General features: G+C 43.4%; 1 protein-coding gene across 1 annotated transcript in view; it reads right to left on the reverse strand.

Annotated features, from left to right (window-relative positions):
• The window catches only part of CA4 (carbonic anhydrase 4), a 38891-nt gene that overhangs the window by 10294 nt on the left and 11290 nt on the right, over window positions 1-17307 (reverse strand). The window lies entirely within an intron of this gene.

Consider the following 17307-nt stretch of genomic DNA (forward strand, 5'->3'; position numbering starts at 1 on the left):
GCAAGCCTAGTCTTTATTAAAAGATGCAAAACCAGAATATGGGAATTGTTTTACTGGATCAAACATGAGTCCAGTACTGACAATGGCCAATACTAGATGCTTCAGAGGAAGATGTAAGAACCCTGCTGCAGTGAGAGGTTGGATAATTTCCCCCCTTCATTAGATCTGATCCTGGTCTCTGATACAGATGGCTTCAACCCTGAAACGTGGTTTAATATCCCTTTCAAAACCTGTGTTAGGATTAACAATTATAACTCTGGATATTCTTGTGTCAATGTCCAATCCCTTTTTGAATCTTGCTAAATTCTTGGCTTCAATGATTTTATATGGCAAGGAGTTCCACAGTCTGAATATGTATTGTGAGGAAAATGTATTTCTTTTTATCAGTTTTGAATTTGCCACCCATTCATTTCATGTAATGTCCCCTTGTTCTTGTCTACAAGAAACCTCATCTCATCTCAACCTAACAGGGATGGAATCTTTAAAAAAAAGTTAGACCTTTAAAGATGATATGGTGGAATAAGGAATTTTCTTAAGAAATAAAGATCTCTCCTCATTCCAGCTCAGCTGAATTTGATCTCACTCAGTATGCCCAAGAGTTTCCCTCTGGAGCATCTTATTCTTGCTGTCTCAGGCCTGGTCTGTGCCAGGAAGTTAGGTCAACGTAAGCTGTTTTGTGTTGACCTGGTTGTTGTCTACAATTAAATTTGTCTCCACACCTGTGGAACTCCTGAGCCAGATAAGGAGGAGAAAGAAGAGCACTTGGGATGACATTCAATGAGATCCTGTAAGCTAGTGCTGCATGACGCTACGCAAAGGGCCTGGAGGGTGAACATCACAGGCAGCCTGGAGAAGGAAAGAACGGACAGGAAAAAGGCCCAGGAATTCCAGCAGGAAAAGCAGAGGAAGATGCACAAGGATATAATGGAGCTTCTCCGTCAGCAAATGCGCATGTTGCAAACTCTTGTGAACCTTGGGCTTGTCTCCCTTTGCAGTCCCTGCAGAACTCCAGTGTAGCGCCTTCTTTCGCCACTCCCCACCCAACATTCCATGTGACACTGGGCAGCATCTCTGCCCCAGCAGACGTTAAGGACAACCACAGTTTCACATACACTGTCCTCCAAGAAATCGCCATGTTCCCTGCTGATTTGTTTTTTCTTATGGCAGGGTTGGCAGTTTCCCAGGAAAATCTAGTTTAGGACAGAGTGCTGGTAAATACTGGTTTAAACTGGGAAACAAGAAAAAATAATTGCATCAGTGTCTAAAAAGCATAGAATGCATCTTTTGAAACTTGGATTCACCCATTCCAAACTGAGCAGTAGACTTGGTCTATCCACTACATCAAAGTTGGTGTTCTGCTACACAGTGTGGCATGGCTAAACAGACCAGCTCTGGTAGCCTGAAACTCTGTATGCTTCTGATTGCTTAATGCTTCAAGCATACAACTCTGCATTATTGTCTTTCATATAATCAAATGTTTTTGACTTTTGTTTATATAATATTGAAAACTGAAATATGAATCATGATGTATAGCTTTCTTGAGAAAATACCAAACCAAAATATATACATTCTGATGTTCAATATTATAATTATATACATTAGTAGTACCCTCTCTGCAGCTTTACTTTTTATTTGTACAACCCTAAATTAATCTCTGAATCTGATCTGTGCCTTATGTAACATAAACATGATAACATAAGAATGGCCATACTGGGTCAGACCAAAGGTCCATCCAGCCCAGCATCCTGTCTACCAACAGTGGCCAATGCCAGGTACCCCCGAGGGAGTGAACCTAACAGGTAATGATCTAGTGATCTCTCTCCTGCCATCCATCTCCACCCTCTGACAAACAGAGGCTAGGGACACCATTCCTTACCCATTCTGGCTAATAGCCATGAATTTATCTAGTTCTCTTTTAAACCCAGTTATAGTCCTAGCCTTCATAACCTCCTCAGGCAAGGAGTTCCACAAGTTGACTGTGCGCTGAGTGAAGAACTTCCTTTTATTTGTTTTAAACCTGCTACCCATTAATTTCATTTGGTGGCTCCTAGTTCTTATATTATGGGAACAAGTAAATAACTTTTCCTTATTCACTTTCTCCACACCACTCATGATTTTATAGACCTCTATCATATCCCCCCTTAGTCTCCTCTTTTCCAAGCTGAAAAGTCCTAGCCTCTTTAATCTCTCCTCATATGGGACCCATTCCAAACCCCTAATCATTTTAGTTGCCCTTTTCTGAACCTTTTCTAATGCCAGTATATCTTTTTTGAGATGAGGAGACCACATCTGTACGCAGTAGTCAAGATGTGGGCGTACCATGGATTTATATAGGGGCAATAAGATATTCTCTGTCTTATTCTCTATCCCTTTTTTAATGATTCCTAACATCCCGTTTGCTTTTTTGACTGCCGCTGCACACTGTGTGGACGCCTTTGGAGAACTATCCATGATGACTCCAAGATCTTTCTCCTGATTAGTTGTAGCTAAATTAGCCCCCATCATATTGTATGTATAGTTGGGGTTATTTTTTCCAATGTGCATTACTTTAAATTTATCCACATTAAATTTCATTTGCCATTTTGTTGCCCAATCACTTAGTTTTATGAGATCTTTTTGAAGTTCTTCACAGTCTGCTTTGGTCTTAACTATCTTGAGCAGTTTAGTATCATCTGCAAACTTTGCCACCTCAACTGTTTACCCCTTTCTCCAGATCGTTTATGACTAAGTTGAATAGGATTGGTCCTAGGACTGACCCTTGGGGATCATCACTAGTTACCCCTCTCCATTCTGAAAATTTACCATTTATTCCTACCCTTGGTTCCCTGTCTTTTAACCAGTTCTCAATCCATGAAAGGATCTTCCCTCTTATCCCTTGAAAGCTTAATTGACATAAGAGCCTTTGTTGAGGGACCTTGTCAAAGGCTTTCTGGAAATCTAAGTATCTAATTTTATTCTTCATGGTCAGTGTAAGGTGCTGGCTTGTCCCCAGCCCATGGGGGACCCACTACCACACCCACTCCTGCTTCCGGGCCAAATGCAAGAATCTTCTTTGTTCTTTTAACTGACCACTGCCTCCTAGGGCTCTCTCCCTGGAGGCACATTTCCCCCAGGCAGTTCCCTCTGCCATGCCTCTTGGACTTCGGCAGCCCACCTTGGGAATTCTTCGCAGCTTCAGCTCATCCTTCCTTATTGACAGCCTGGTTCTTCATTGCCACAGCTGCTGCTCTGTCCTCTTCAGTTGCCAAACTGGGAGCACCTGTTTGAGCACAAGGAGCTGGACCTGTTCTTTTAAAAGGCATCAGTCACCCAGTGACAGAGAGCTATAATGTATGCCTTCCAGACCATTAAGAAGTGGGTGCCCAAAGAAAAATGTTCTCAAAATGAAAAGGAGTACTTGTGGCACCTTAGAGACTAACCAATGTATTTGAGCATAAGCTTTCCTGAGCTACAGCTCACTTCGTCGGATGCATACTGTGGAAAGTGTAGAAGATCTTTTTATACACACAAAGCCATGAAAAAATACCTCCTCCCACCCCACTCTCCTGCTGGTAATAGCTTATCTAAAGTGACCACTCTCCTTACAATGTGTATGATAATCAAAGTGGGCCATTTCCAGCACAAATCCAGGGTTTAACAAGAACGTCTGAGGAGGGGGGGTTAGGAAAAAACAAGGGGATATAGGTTACCTTGCATAATGACTTAGCCACGCTCAGTCTCTATTCAAGCCTAAGTTAATTGTATCCAATTTGCAAATGAATTCCAATTCAACAGTTTCTCGCTGGAGTCTGGATTTGAAGTTTTTTTGTTGTAATATAGCAACTTTCATGTCTGTAATCACGTGACCAGAGAGACTGAAGTGTTCTCCGACTGGTTTATGAATGTTATAATTCTTGACATCTGATTTGTGTCCATTTATTCTTTTACGTAGAGACTGTCCAGTTTGACCAAAGTACATGGCAGAGGGGCATTGCTGACACATGATGGCATATATCACATTGGTGGATGTGCAGGTGAACAAGCCTCTGATAGTGTGGCTGATGTTATTAGGCCCTGTGATGGTGTCCCCTGAATAGATAGGTGGGCACAGTTAACAACGGGCTTTGTTGCAAGGATAGGTTCCTGGGTTAGTGGTTCTGTTGTGCGGTATGTGGTTGCTGGTGAGTATTTGCTTCAGGTTGGGGGGCTGTCTGTAGGCAAGGACTGGCCTGTCTCCCAAGATTTGTGAGAGTGTTGGGTCATCCTTCAGGATAGGTTGTAGATCCTTAATAATGCGTTGGAGGGGTTTTAGTTGGGGGCTGAAGGTGATGGTTAGTGGCGTTCTGTTATTTTCTTTGTTAGGCCTGTCCTGTAGTAGGTGACTTTTGGGAACTCTTCTGGCTCTATCAATCTGTTTCTTCACTTCCACAGATGGGTATTGTAGTTGTAAGAAAGCTTGACAGAGATCTTGTAGGTGTTTGTCTCTGTCTGAGGGGTTGGAGCAAATGCGGTTGTATCGCAGAGCTTGGCTGTACATGATGGATCGTGTGGTGTGGTCAGGGTGAAAGCTGGAGGCATGTAGGTAGGAATAGCGGTCAGTAGGTTTCCGGTATAGGGTGGTGTTTATGTGACCATCGTTTATTAGCATTGTAGTGTCCAGGAAGTGGATCTCTTGTGTGGACTGGACCAGGCTGAGGTTGATGGTGTGATGGAAATTGTTGAAATCATGGTGGAATTCCTCAAGGGCTTCTTTTCCATGGGTCCAGATGATGAAGATGTCATCAGTATAGCGCAAGTAGAGTAGGGGTGTTAGGGGACGAGAGCTGAGGAAGTGTTGTTCTAAGTCAGCCATAAAAATGTTGGCATACTGTGGGGCCATGTGGGTACCCATAGCAGTGCCGCTGATCTGAAGGTATACATTGTCCCCAAATGTAAAATAGTTATGGGTAAGGACAAAGTCACAAAGTTCAGCCACCAGGTTAGCCGTGACATTATCAGGGATAGTGTTCCTGAGGGCTTGCAGTCCATCTTTGTGTGGAATGTTGGTGTAGAGGGCTTCTACATCCATAGTGGCCAGGATGGTGTTATCAGGAAGATCACCGATGGATTGTAGTTTCCTCAGGAAGTCAGTGGTTTCTCGAAGGTAGCTGGGAGTGCTGGTAGCATTGGGCCAGAGGAGGGAGTCTACATAGCCAGACAATCCTGCTGTCAGGGTTGCCTGAGATGATGGGGTGCCCAGGATTTCCAGGTTTATGGATCTTGGGTAGTAGATAGAATATCCCAGGTCGGGGTTCCAGGGGTGTGTCTGTGCAGATTTGATCTTGTGCTTTTTCAGGAAGTTTCTTGAGCAAATGCTGTAGTTTCTTTTGGTAACTCTCAGTGGGATCATAGGGTAATGGCTTGTAGAAAGTTGTGTTGGAGAGCTGCCGAGCAGCCTCTTGTTCATATTCTGACCTATTCATGATGACAACAGCACCTCCTTTGTCAGCCTTTTTGATTATGATGTCAGAGTTGTTTCTGAGGCTGTGGATGGCATTGTGTTCTGCACGGCTGAGGTTGTGGGGCAAGTGATGCTGCTTTTCCACAATTTCAGCCCGTGCACGTCGGCGGAAGCACTCTATGTAGAAGTCCAGTCTGCTGTTTCGACCTTCAGGAGGAGTCCACCTAGAATCCTTCTTTTTGTAGTGTTGGTAGGGAGGTCTCTGTGGATTAATATGTTGTTCAGAGGTATTTTGGAAATATTCCTTGAGTCAGAGACGTCGAAAATAGGATTCTAGGTCACCACAGAACTGTATCATGTTCGTGGGAGTGGAGGGGCAGAAGGAGAGGCCCCAGGATAGGACAGCTGCTTCTGCTGGGCTGAGAGTATAGTTGGATAGGTTAACAACATTGCTGGGTGTGTTGAGGGAACCATTGCTGTGGTCCCTTGTGGCATGTAGTAGTTTAGGAAGTTTAGTGTCCTTTTTCTTTTGTAGAGAAGCAAAGTGTGTGTTGTAAATGCCTTGTCTAGTTTTAGTAAAGTCCAGCCACAGGGAAGTTTGTGTGGAAGGTTGTTTTTTTATGAGAGTATCCATTTTTGAGAGCTCATTCTTAATCTTAATCTTTTTAAACCTACTGACCGCTATGCCTACCTACATGCCTCCAGCTTTCACCCTGACCACACCACACGATCCATCGTCTATAGCCAAGCTCTGCGATACAACCGCATTTGCTCCAACCCCTCAGACAGAGACAAACACCTACAAGAGCCAGAAGAGTTCCCAAAAGTCACCTACTACAGGACAGGCCTAACAAAGAAAATAACAGAACGCCACTAACCATCACCTTCAGCCCCCAACTAAAACCCCTCCAACGCATTATTAAGGATCTACAACCTATCCTGAAGGATGACCCAACACTCTCACAAATCTTGGGAGACAGGCCGGTCCTTGCCTAAGGTAACCTATTTCCCCTTGTTTTTTCCTACCCCCCCCCCCCCCCGCCCCCCGACGTTCTTGTTAAACCCTGGATTTGTGCTGGAAATGGCCCACCTTGATAATCATACACATTGTAAGGAGAGTGGTCACTTTAGATAACCTACGTAGGGAGCTGGTAGAATCTCCTTCCTTAGAGGTTTTTAAGGTCAGGCTTGACAAAGCCCTGGCTAGGATGATTTAACTGGGAATTGGTCCTGCTTCGAGCAGGGGGTTGGACTAGATGACCTTCAGGGGTCCCTTCCAACCCTGATATTCTATGATTCTATGATAAGCTATTACCAGCAGGAGAGTGGGGTGGGAGGAGGCATTTTTTCATGCTTTGTGTGTATAAAAAGATCTTCTACAGTTTCCACAGTATGCATCCGATGAAGTGAGCTGTAGCTCACGAAAGCTTATGCTCAAATAAATTGGTTAATCTCTAAGGTGCCACAAGTACTCCTTTTCTTTTTGCGAATACAGACTAACACAGCTGTTACTCTGAAACCTGTTCTCAAAATGGTGGAGCTTTACATATAGTTATATAATAGGTCTATCTAGCTAATCATTTTTATATATATATATAATATATCTCCACATACACACCCATATACTTATCTCATATGACTTATAAGAATTGTAAGCCCTTAACACACTGCCAGGTGAAGAAAGAGAACCAAATTAGCTTAGCTTATCACTTTAGCATGAAGGAAAGTTTCTAAATTATAACTCTAAATGTTTCCCTTTGTTTTCCAGCCATAACCTATGATCTTGTCACATCAATAAAATTCCTTTGTAATAAGCTATTGCGGTGAGGTTGATTGTCTTATCAAAGAAGGAAGCTGGCGTTAAATAGATATGCAGGGCTAAGGTGAATCTTGCTTATCTTCCTTTATTTAAGGTAGTACTAGATAAAGTTTGGGAGCCCTATTCAATACGATTATGACTAACAAAAAAAAAAGGAATAGAATTCTTTTGTAACATTTACTTAGTTTTGCTGTTGTTTTATGTACATGTTGGTAACTTGTATAGAAATGTGAGTAATAAGGGGCCTCTGGGCACATTGTATCCTTTAAAAACAAAACATCCAGTAAAGTCAATATATGGAGAATGGCTATCGTTACTGACCAATCTCCCACTCCAACTAAAAAAAAAAAAAAAGAAAAAAAAATTCCAAATACTTAGCCCAAAGTACACTATGTCCACTGGATCCCCCTTGTCCACATGTTTGTTGACCCCTTCAAAGAACTCTAATAGATTAGTAAGACACGATCTCCCTTTACAGAAACCATGTTGACTTTTGCGCAACAATTTATGTTCTTCTATGTGTTTGACAATTTTATTCTCTACTATTGTTTCTACTTATTTGCCCGGTACTGACGTTAGACTTACCGGTCTGTAATTGTCAGGATCTCCTCTAGAGCCCTCTTAAATATTTGTGTTACATTACCTATCTTCCAGTCATTGGGTACAGTAGCTGATTTAAAGGACAAGTTACAAACCATAGTTAATAGTTCCGCAATTTCACATTTGAGTTCTTTCAGAACTCTTGGGTGAATGCCATCTGGTCCCAGTGACTTGTTACTGTTAAGTTTCTCAATTAATTCCAAAACCTCTTCTAGCGATAGTTCAATCTGTGACAATTCCTCAGATTTGTCACCTACAAAAGACGGCTTAGGTTTGGGAATCTCCCTAACATCCTCAGCCATGAAGACTGAAGCAAAGAATTCATTTAGTTTCTCTGCGATGACTTTATCGTCTTTAAGTGCTCCTTTTGTATCTCGATCGTCCAGGAGCCCCACTGATTGTTTAGCAGGCTTCCTGCTTCTGATGTACTTAAAAAACATTTTATTACCTTTTGAGTTTTTGGCTAGCTGTTCTTCAAACTCCTTTTTGGCTTTTCTTATTACATTTTTACATTTAATTTAGCAGTGTTTATGCTCCTTTCTATTCACCTCACTCAGATTTGACTTCCACTTTTTAAAAGATGCCTTTTTATCTCTCACTGCTTCTTTTACATGGTTGTTAAGCCCCAGTGGCTCTTTTTTAGTTTTTACTGTGTTTTTTAATTTGAACCACAATTTGAATATGTAACTAAAACTAAGTGTGATGTGGTATGTGCATTAATGGAATAGTTTTTAAAATATAGAAAATTCCTTAAACTGGGACTCACTTGTTTTTCCCAAGGTGGTAAAAACCATGCTTTTACCTGGTAAAAACCACCTATGATAAATGCCATGCCATTCCTATATTATGGCTCTGCATACACTGGAGGATTGCGCATTCTATGCTTGCAACACTTATGCCAGTAGTGCAGAGCTGGGCAGACTTCTTGCTTCTGTCAGAGATGGCAGACAGCAAGGAGGGCCATGTCAGTTCGTGAAATTTTTAAAAAGGTGTGAAAATTAAGGGATATAGACGATATTAGGGGATGAATGCAGTGTTGTTGTAGCCATGTCTGTCTCAGGATATTAGACAGACAATGGTGGGTGAGGTAATGTCTTTTATTGGACCAGCTTCTGTTGGTGAGAGAGACAAACTTTCGAGCTTACACAGAGCTCTCCTTCAGGTCAGGGAAACTTACTCAGAATGTCACAGCTAAACTAATTAAGTAAAAATATATATATTCATGTTATAAGAAGAATAAATTTTACACTTTAATTAGAGCTTTTATAATAATATTTTGCATTGACATTTTTCATGAAAAAATTGGGGTTTTAATTAAATCTTAATTTTTTGGCAGGAAGACTTTCTACATGCAAAATTTTTGGCCAGTTCTACCAAACATTTAAAAATTTACAGAGCCCCAAAATGTTTAGCTCTGGCTTTCTCCAAATTGATTGAATCTAGGGTTTTGATTCAGGGCCATCTCCGTTGAAAGAATTGCCACACCTCCACAACTGATAACCAACACATCTTCTATATTATGAGACAGTAAAATGTGATGCGACAAGTATAGGATGGGATGGGATGGCTGGCTAACTTAATCAGAAGAAGCTGAATTAATAAATGCCTAGCAGACTCTGGGCAGGTCAACCTGCATGGCGTTTGACAATCATGTTTTTTAATATTCATTACCGTTGCAGAGATGAATGGCTGCCAATGTATTTTTGGCATCTCCAGCTAGCACAGTGGCTCATCATGTGCTTTAACACCAGAGTTGCATAGTGCAGTGAACTCAAGCACACTGAAGTGGCAGCTTCCTTTAGTGTGTGTTCTCCCAGGAACTGCTGGAAAAGAACTACTGCACCTTGAAAGCAACCTTGGTTCAGACATTTAAGTGATTATTTTCCCTTTGCCCAGAAATGATCTGATTAAGTTCAATATACATGTTACTGGTTCATATATTGTGAGCTCGCGGGGGCATGGGACTGGCTTTTTATTCCGTGTTTAAATAGCACCTAGCACAGTAGGATCCTGGTTCATGACTGGGGCTCCTAGGTGTTGCTGCAATCTAAATAATAATATACAACGTGATTTAGATCTGAGGGATGCATGTATCAAATGCATATTTCATTGGCTGGAAATGCAGAGGCTGCTTCTTGGAGCTTTCAGACTATGGGGACAAAAGCCATGCAAATAGGGTCATAGAGGGACACGGGGAATCCCCTTGGGAGCAAAAAGGCATCACCGGGATGGTGTTAATAATCACAATCCACTATCTCCACATCCGTATGCCAGGGGAGCAAATGCCTCTGGAAAAGGATAGTGGGATATGTATGGATCCTTTCATCACCTGTCTGAATCCAGCCCAGTTCACCAATGTGATCAAATGTCCTCTGACACCCTGTTTGGCCTGTGTCAAAAGAATTTGTGGGTCTCCATCCAGTTCCAGTGGGCAGGTGAATGCATCAGAAAAACCTTGGATCTTTAACCAAGGAACCTGCACATCCAGATGCTTAAAAATAACTAGAGAAGACGAGAGAAACTCCAGACCTCAGGCAGGCCGGGCTGCTTTATATCCACTACACGTAGAATGCACGGAGGCATATAATTTAGATTTGTATAATTTGTATACGAATTGTATAATTTGTTTGTACAATTTGGATCTGCATCTGACCTTGGGGGACTTTGTATGAACCTTTTAGAAGTTCAGAAATTACTAATAAGTATGTAGCTTTCTCCTATCACAGCTCCGGTTTAGAATGACAGATCATAGTATGGGCTAAATACTCAGGAATTCCTCAGGAAAGTAGTCAATAAATCTGAATGTGGGTTTCACAATGAACGGGTGACAAGGATTCTTTAGTAAATATTAATTTTAGTACTTAGCGCTGAATTAATATTGGTTGTGAATAAGACTTTTATTATTTTTCTTAAGAAAAGTTGAGAACCAGGATGTTTACTGTATTTATGACTTAGTCAGAAACCCACCTAGGTTATTGAAAAATTTGCATTATGAAGCAGTATTTGAAAAAGGTGTGATTTCTCCCTGTGTATGTGAACTTTGAGTTGTAAAAGTTCCCTTCACCCACTGGATTTGGTTTCTGAACCTTTCATTGGATAAGATGCAAATGATGATGGTCACATCCAGCCGGTTACTCATGGACTACAGTGCAATTATCCCCTAGAGTGTATTGTCTAGTTAAAAAAACAAGGAGTACTTAGGGTGACCAGACAGCAAGTGTGAAAAATTGGGATGGGGGTGGGGGGTAATAGGAGCCTATATAAGAAAAAGACCAAAAAATTGCGACTGTCCCTATAAAATCGGGACTTCTGGTCACCTGAGGAGTCCTTGTGGCACCTTAGAGACTAACAAATTTATTTGGGCATAAGCTTTCGTGGGCTAAAACCCACTTCATTGGAGTGGAAAATACAGTAGGAAGATATATATACACAGAGAACATGAAAAAATGGGTGTTGCCATACCAACTCTGAAACTTGTCTAGTTCAGTTTTAAATATCTAAAGCAGGGGGCTCCTCCCACTTCACTGTCAGGAAACATTTCCTGGTGTACAGTGTACATTTTCCCTTTGCTTATCTTTATCCTTCACTCCTAGTAACACTCTAAACAATTCCTCTCCTTCCCTGGTGTGTACAGTCTTCAAATACTGTCTCCCTGGTTTCCAATTCCTAATCCTGTTTAAACTATCTCATTCGGGTTTCTCTTGTGATCCCGATTTCCCCAGTCTATCCTGCCCCTCCCCACCTCATAGCCATGTCCGTATCCTTTTCTGGGTCTTTCCCCTCTCTTGAGTCCTCTTGCTTCTCATAGATCCTTCTAATTCTCTGCTCTTCCTCTGAACCTCCTTTCTCTCCTGTGCCCACTTTGACCATCTGACTCTTTCTCCTATCCCTCCCTCATTCTCTTTCCCCTTCCTCTGTCCTCATAATTCCTTTTCCTACGGCCATCTCTTACCTTTTTTCTTTTCACCCTTCTGGTGTTGATCACATTAGCAATTAGTGGGCAGATCCAGGAGATTCTTGGCCACCATCTGGTGCCTCCCCACTGTTTCTGCTTCCTGCTGGATGCAACCTGAATGCTTAGCACAGGAGCAGAAAGGGGGAGACAGCCGACAGGCTCAGTAACAACAGAAGGGAACCCCTGCTCCCAGGACAGAATTGTGGCTTGGTTGGCTACTTTGAAGAGTCACCAACCTGGGTGGTGGCATAGTTACTCTGCAGCTGGTAGTATTATAAATGAAGAATTGCTCTCCCTGGAGCTGCTGTTTAGATATCTTTCGCTAACACTGGAATCCATTTAATTTCTTCTCAAATCACAAGGAGCCTGAACGAGTTTCTAATTCCCATTAAGTTATACAGAGTTTCAGAGGGAATGTAACCTGCTTCCTAAAACTTCCAAGGCCTAAAAGCCAGAAGGTGATGGAGCAGAGCTTGTAGATAAAGGTTTTCCAAGTCTTATTTACAATAAGATTTTTTTCCCATCAGCCTCCCCTTTTCCAAGTTGCTGTATTCTTTACTGGCTCTGCCCAGGACAATGCAAGGAAATGCTTCTTTGTGACTGAAATGCTGATATTCCCTCCCACAAGTGTCTGCTTCAAGGATGCTGCTGAATCACTCTCACTGATGCTGTAACAACCCAATAGCCTGGTTAAACTCTCTGCTGGAGTTTAGTTCCCAAAACTTTTGCCAGTTTTATTGGCACAAATGGGCTAAGCCATGAGCATCCACACTTAGCCTGAGTCTGGCCAAGATCTCAAAAGCCATGTGCCCCACTGGCCCAGAATGGAGCAGCTGGCAGTCGTTCTCTTTGGTGCAGCCCTTCGAGTAGGGTGACCAGGTGTCCAGTTTTGGACTGGTCCAAAAGGGATCCTGGCAGCTCCGCTCAGCGCTGCTGACCTGCCCGTTGAACGTCCGGTTTGTGCCACGCCACAGCAGGGCTGGCAGGCTTCCTGCTAGCCGCTGCACTACAGACCGCGCGGCTCCCGGGTCGGGAAGCAGCCGAGAAGTCCGGCTCCTAGCCTTGGCGGCTGCCGGGGGGGCTCTGCTGCTGCCCTGCTCTCAGGCGCAGCTCCCATGGGTGGGTCAGGGCAGGGGAGGAACTAACACCACTCAAGCACTCCGCAAGCGGCTGTTGAGGGGTTGCGTGGCACGCGTCTCTCCCGCTGTTGCCCGGCCCTCTTCTCCTCGCGTGGCAGGCCTCGAGCTGCAGCACGTGCCCTGCCGTGAACCGTGGTCTGTGGCCCCAGCGCTGGTGCCCAGGAGTTGAAGGTATGTGTATCCCCATCTCTGAGTGCTAGGAATGGGGCTGCACCCCATCCCCCTCACTGCATCCCTCCCTGTCGTGCACCCCCATCGTTACGTCCCTTCCCGTGCCACCCCCTGGACTCCCAGCACCCCTCACTGCATCCCTGTCCCCTCCCGTCCTGCCCCCAACACCTACCCATCCCCACCCTGTACCTCATTCATCTCCATACACTGCTGCATTCCCATTATCTCCCTGTACACCTCTGTGCCCTCCCACATCTCATGCACCTGTAGCCTCCTGCCTCCCCCTGCATCCCCATCCACCCCACATGCCCCCAACACCCGCTCCTCTCTCCTTCACTGCCCCCTCTCATCCCCACCGTGCCCTCTTTCCCTCCCCATCCTCTCTCCTCCACCCCCTGCATCTTTTCCCCTCCAGCCCACCCTCCTCCCTTCCCAGCTGGGTGATTTAGGCAGCCCCTGGAAAAGTGTATGAAAGTGTCTCTGTGCAGGCAAGTCGGTGCATTGTGTGTTGGAAGAGACTGCGTGTCTTGGTGTCGGGAGGCGCGTGTATTGCCACGTGTGTGTACTTATGTGAAAAAAATTTGCAGCCTAACTCCTTGACTTTTATTCCTTTGGCTGGCTTGCACACACGCAAATTGATGACATAAAATATCTGTGTATTCATTTCATAACAAGTTTTTAAAAGAGAGGGGAACTCTAAAAGAAATGTATTATTTCTTAAAAAGTGAATGTTGTTGACTAGTAATTGCGGAAGAGCCAATCTATCAGACATTTCTTCCCATCTTTGTCTAGCTACACTATAAACTCTTTGTTGCAGATTCTCTCTTTTTACGTGTATGTCCAGCACCTACCACCCTGGAGCCCTGATCTTAGGTAGGGTCTCTAAGCACTAAACAACAATTGTCTTAATAAATAATGTGGAAGTATATGTGTTAGTGCATGTTAGATGTGTACACACACGTATATCTGCAGGTTTCAGAGTAGCAGCCGTGTCAGTCTGTATTCGCAAAAAGAAAAGGAGGACTTGTGGCACCTTAGAGAGTAACAAATTTATTTCAGCATAAGCTTTCATGAGCTACAGCTCACTGCATCCGATGCATACTGTGGAAACTGCAGAAGACATTATATACACAGAGACCATGAAACAATACCTCCTCCCACCCCACTCTCCTGCTGGTAATAGCTTATCTAAAGTGATCACTCTCCTTACAATGTGTATGATGATCAAGTTGGGCCATTTCCAGCCCAAATCCAGGTTTTCTCACCCTCACCCCCCCCACACACAAACTCACTCTCCTGCTGGTAATAGCCCATCCAAAATGACCACTCTCTTTACAATGTGTATGAAAATCAAGGTGGGCCATTTCCAGCACAAATCTAGGTTTTCTCACCCCCCCCCAAAAAACACACACACACAAACTCACTCTCCTGCTGGTAATAGCTCATCCAAACTGACCACTCTCCTTACAATGTGTATGATTATCAAGGTGGGCCATTTTGAGCATAAATCCAAGTTTAACCAGAACGTCTGGGGGGGGGGGGGGTAGGAAAAAACAAGGGGAAATAGGCTACCTTGCATAATGACTTAGCCACTCCCAGTCTCTATTTAAGCCTGAATTAATAGTGTCCAATTTGCAAATGAATTCCAATTCAGCAGTTTCTCGCTGGAGTCTGGATTTGAAGTTTTTTTGTTTTAAGATAGCGACCTTCATGTCTGTAATTGCGTGACCAGAGAGATTGAAGTGTTCTCCGACTGGTTTATGAATGTTATAATTCTTGACATCTGATTTGTGTCCATTTATCCTTTTGCATAGAGACTGTCCAGTTTGACCAATGTACATGGCAGAGGGGCATTGCTGGCACATGATGGCGTAAATCACATTGGTGGATGTGCAGGTGAACGAGCCTCTGATAGTGTGACTGATGTTATTAGGCCCTGTGATGGTGTCCCCTGAATAGATATGTGGGCACAGTTGGATGGGTTATTACCAGCAGGAGAGTGAGTTTGGGGGGGGGGGGGGGCGCGGAGGGTGAGAAAACCTGGATTTGTGCTGGAAATGGCCCAACTTGATTATCATACACATTGTAAGGAGAGTGATCACTTTAGATAAGCTGTTACCAGCAGGAGAGTGGGGTGGGAGGAGGTATTGTTTCATGGTCTCTGTGTATATAATGTCTTCTACAGTTTCCACAGTATGCATCCGATGAAGTGAGCTGTAGCTCACGAAAGCTTATGCTCAAATAAATTGGTTAATCTCTAAGGTGCCACAAGTACTCCTTTTTCTTTTTGCGTATATCTGCATGTAGGTGTGGGAGTCAGTTTCTACAGATTTAATTATATAGGTATCTGGACAGGTGCATTTCTGTGGTTGTGCTGTATGGATTTGTATTTGGGCTTCAGGAGTGGGCCTTTAAGGGACTGTGCTAATTCCACACATACAATTACAATCACTTTAGTGAACAAAAAACATGGAGAAGGTTACGAAAAATGGGAAGAGGGGAGGGAAAGAATCATGAAAACCTTTTGTGAAATTTCTTTTTTTTTTTAAATGACCCTTTTTGACTATTTATTTTGCTGCCAGCTCTAGCGCCCTGTAACAAATAAAACCAGAACTTAGCATAATACATCTGTCAAAACAATAAATATGCCTGTTTGGGCCTTGCAGTGAAATTGAGCATGTGGGTGAGGGTGGGGGAGAGCAAGCGATGGAGGGAGGTGGGAAGGAGTGAGCAGGGGTGGGGCAGCGGGGAAGGGGCGGGTCAGTGGGCAGGGCAAGGCTGTTCAGTTTTCTGGAAATTAGAAAGTTGGCAACCTGACCTTCAAGACACCAAGGCCCAGCATGCCATGCTCCACTGTGAGCTGGGTGGCTGGTATGAGACCTGTAGTCTGCATAGAAGGACCTGCATCTTGTAACAGATGAAGTCAGCTGAGGCTCAGAACAGCCAAGTGAACCATATTAGGCCCTTGTGCTGCATTTTAGCTATCCCAGGGTCAAGCTGTGATGCAACACATACAGGATGTAACATGTGATGCAACACATACAGGATGTAACTCCATTCACTTCCTTGGTGTTTTATACCAGCGTGTATTGTGCCTCAGGGCCTCTTCTTCCTATACAAAGTTCAAGGTAGCAGCATCCGTTAAACCCAAGGAGTCTTGTTTGTGCATTTGGCAAATAAGTGCACACTTATCTCTGTTTCTACTCTGTCCAGTTTGTCGCTAGTTTCCTGACTAAAAGTATTTCTTGGCTCCCCTGCAGCCATGAAACAATACAGTTGTTTATTGTTTTGTTTTTTTTATTGTGAACATTATCATTTGTTTTAGCTACCACAGAAGGCACAGGGAAAGGGGCAGCTCCGTTTAGTTAGAACCCCACCCTCTGCTGTTTAACAGTTTAGTGGATGCACGCTTGGCTGGGAATCAGAATACCTAGATTCTATTCCCAATCCTTGCCAGTGATCTACTATGTAGATCTTGTACAAGTCCCTTGACCTCTTTTTCATTAGTGTGCCCTCCTATAAAAGAGAGAGATTAAATGAGCTGTTTACCCATCTTTGTAAGGTGTCTGGAGATCTGTGGATGAAAAATGCTAAGTGGTATTATCTATTCATTATTGTTAAACACACGGATTAAATCTCTGAGATTTGGAAAGCCTTTATGGCCCTAGGTGCCCTAAAGATTGAGATGCCTTTGTGATAGATAGTCCCTTACATAAAAAAATCACAACAGTATTCAGGTTACGCCCTGTCCCAAAGGACCAGCCACTTACCCCAGGACAGTTGCACGTTTGATCTCACAACAAAGACCACGCTTGTGGCCAATCCTATAATAATCTATCTAAAGATTTATTAACTAGGAAAAGGAAATAAGAGAATTGTATGCAAAGTTAAAGTAGGTAAACATACACACAAATGAGTTTTAAGTTTCAAAAGGCAATAGACACTTCTATAATAAGCAAGCTCTATAAGTCCCTTAGAGCTACTCCAGGCTAAACACTGGGGAATCTGTTTATGCCTCAAAAAATCTTGCCTTCAAGAATCCAAGCAGCACAGAGATAGTTTCTTCTTGTCAGAGATTTTTATTTCCTTTCCCCTTTCTCTGAGCTACCAGCTCAGCTGATGGGAGGAAATCACTTGCACGTCACCTTTTCATGGGCAGGCTGGGGTGGCCATGGGGTGGGGAGAACAATCAACAAAGTCTTTT

The sequence above is a fragment of the Eretmochelys imbricata genome, chromosome 17 (assembly GCF_965152235.1).
Source record: "Eretmochelys imbricata isolate rEreImb1 chromosome 17, rEreImb1.hap1, whole genome shotgun sequence".
Taxonomy (NCBI): Eukaryota; Metazoa; Chordata; order Testudines; family Cheloniidae; genus Eretmochelys; species Eretmochelys imbricata.